Consider the following 3,148-nt stretch of genomic DNA (forward strand, 5'->3'; position numbering starts at 1 on the left):
CGTAGTCAGCAGGATTTGAACCTGCGCGGGGAAACCCCAATGGATTTCAAGTCCATCGCCTTAACCACTCGGCCATGACTACATAGCTGGTAGAACTGAATACAGTCACACAGATAGCTCTTGAGCGGATATGGGTAACACTCACTAATGAATGATGACCAATATGAACTAAATAACCATGAGAACATTTTCATAAAGAGAAATACATGACTTGTTTGTACACATTGTTTAAACAACATTATCTTTGTAAAATGTTGCTTCTATTGGGTTTTTGAACAATGACGAGAAATACTTTTTGTTAACCACATTCAATGTACAGAATGAAACAGATCTGAGGCAGAAAAAAAAGAAAAGGGATTAAAAGGAGTAATGGGAAAATGATCTAACTTGGATGTCAGAGATTAAAAGAGCAGAGGTGGAGGGCAATTGGGGCAAGAGAAGATGGATCATTACAGGAACATGCTCCAGTGGCGTAATCGGTTAGCGCACGGTACTTATATGTCAGTATATGCTAAGCTATGCAGAAGTTGTGAGTTCAAGCCTAACCTGTAGCAAACCCTTTTTTTGTTTCATCAACCGATAGCATTGTTTGAATGTATACAATGTTAAATAAAAGGCCTATGGATGTAAATTGTAAAATGTAATCTTTTACATTAAAAACAACATTTCCGCATTTTGCTATTTGGCTTACATTGGAGCGCATGTAAAGCAGTCAAATTCAATAGGTGTCTCAATGTGGGTAAGAAGATATTGGTAATTGATGATGTATGATTTAAAAAAATAAAAAAATGAGAGCTGTCCAAGCACATTCTTCCTTTTTTCAAAACAAAATACACCAGTGGAGCCAATGCTACTCATTATTTGTGTCTAGAGGATACATATATTTCCAGATGTATATATCCTAAAAAGGCAATCTTTAATGAGCATCCTGTCTATCTGTACTAAGTAGGGGTCAGCCTATCCCCCCTTCTTAACCCAACTATTCACCTCTCACATTTGTATCTTTCTCACCATATGTAAACCACTTCTCACCTCTCTCATAATCTGTTGTTATTACATTTCCTCCACCTACCCCCTGAGAATGATTAATAAACAAATCTAAACTCAATACAAAACCTCATTAAGAGTTAAAATTCACCCTAGCAAAGTCACATTCTACCTTTCAATCAAGCCTGAAATATTTTTTCAAACACAATTTGCACCTGAATGGCGGTGGTGGAACAAAAGCTTTCTACGTTTTGTTTTTAAATCCAAACAAGTATAAATCCCTCTTAAGAGTTAATCCTCACTGTAGCACAGCCCCATGCTATTTCACCAGAGTCTTCAATTGAATAAATTCTCTTATTGCTATAGGCGAGTGGATCTTGTATGTGGTAGAAACCAAGAGTGCTGTAAGAAGTTTTGCATGTACGACCACCTTTTCTTTCAGTTTTACTTGCTTTATGCTTTATGCTTTATCAGAGTGGGCAATCATAAATGACAACATAGAAGAGGAATAAAGAATCTTCTTTTTTTTGCCAATTACATAGCAAGCTAAAGGAAAACATGCTAAAACCACATTGAAGATTTGAGTAACACAGTTAAAGTAAATATGAAGTAACAAGGCTTGATGTTAATATTAAAGATATTTTAAATGCCTTAAGCATAGAATAAAATATTCCAACACATTTGAACTTTGCAACTCACTCAAAAAATCATGTCTTTTGATCAATTTTAAACAGAGGGTTCAGGGCTCTACGGATTTAAAGAATTTATTATATCAAATACACAACGTTTCAACCATCAAAAAGTGGCCTTTCTAAAGTGAGAAAGACCACTTTTTGATGGTTGAAACGTTGTGAATTTGATTTAATAAATTCTTTAAATCCGTAGAGCCCTGAACCCTCTGTTTTTTTTGCTGACTTTGGAGTCTGTCATTCACAGGGACTCCCCTGGATCAAGAGCACCAGTAACAACAAGTATCAGTTACAGTTTTCAGTTTTTGGTGTGCAGCATTTATCTTGTTTTTTTCTGCTTTTGATCAATTTTGACATACAAAGGGTGGAGGGATACCAACATTGATCTCTTGTGTATCTAGAAGGAACTATCAATATGCAGACTATGGCAAAATTATCAACAAAATAAACATGTCCAAGATTTAGGTATTCAATATTGTTAATCTGCAAGACAAAAACATACAGAACCCCTAAAAGATCATATTGAACCCCCCAAAAAATTAAATTTGATTTTAATATAAAATGTTCTGTCTCTGAATTTAATATCAAAGTACAAAGTACATTTGTTCTTAATGCGAATCATTCTGTTTCACAAAAGATTCCATAAAGTTTACATTTGATTAATTTCTTAATTTTCTGTAAACTTCAGGAAGTTACAGTACAATTATTACAGTACATTAATGACAATTTTTCAGTAAAATTCAAGCTAAGTTGTTTATTTCTTCAACAGGTTTAGAAAGCCCTGCTTATCTTTTGTGAATGATAACAATAAAACATTACAAATGCTTTTTCATACCAAAAAGCTATTTGTGCTGAAGTGTGATAAGCAGTTGAACTATAGCATTGATTATTCCCATTATATTTAAACAATATAGTTTTGGCAGACTGTAAAGAATGTACACATATCAATACATGCAGTACTTAGCACAGTCCTTAAGAAGAATTCAAATATTATCTGTAATTATAAAGTGGAAGAATTCCCTCACTCTCACACTAAAGTGCTCATTATCCTTTGTCACCTTAATTTATTTCTGTAGGGGTAAGCCGTTTCTCTTCTATTTTATGTTGTGCAAAGTATTGCACACAAATGACCTATTAGCACTATGTTGCAGCATAGAGATACTTATCAATAGAAGACAATGCATTTATTGAAATGGAGTTCTTTATTAAATGTTTTACAGCCAGCAGCACCCTAAAATGTATAACTTGGAAAATGTTTGAAGAATTCAGAGTGTTTTCTTCTTTAGTGTGCCACATATTCCAGTAAGTAAAGATTGATTTGCCAAGCAGATACAACAAAATGCAAAGTGCAGTGAAGTTTTTAATAACACGTTACCACTGAAAAATTCAACGTAGTCAGCAGGATTTGAACCTGCGCGGGAAAACCCCAATGGATTTCTAGTCCATCGCTTTAACCACTCGGCCATGACTAC

General features: G+C 34.3%; 2 non-coding genes across 2 annotated transcripts; both read right to left on the reverse strand.

Moving 5' to 3' along the window:
* Positions 1–82, reverse strand: TRNAS-UGA (transfer RNA serine (anticodon UGA)). The gene has a single exon. It is a non-coding gene; the product is annotated as a tRNA-Ser (tRNA).
* Positions 83–3,066: 2,984 nt separating this feature from the next.
* On the reverse strand, positions 3,067–3,148 carry TRNAS-AGA (transfer RNA serine (anticodon AGA)). Its single transcript has one exon. It is a non-coding gene; the product is annotated as a tRNA-Ser (tRNA).

The sequence above is a fragment of the Ascaphus truei genome, assembly GCF_040206685.1.
Source record: "Ascaphus truei isolate aAscTru1 chromosome 12 unlocalized genomic scaffold, aAscTru1.hap1 SUPER_12_unloc_4, whole genome shotgun sequence".
Taxonomy (NCBI): Eukaryota; Metazoa; Chordata; class Amphibia; order Anura; family Ascaphidae; genus Ascaphus; species Ascaphus truei.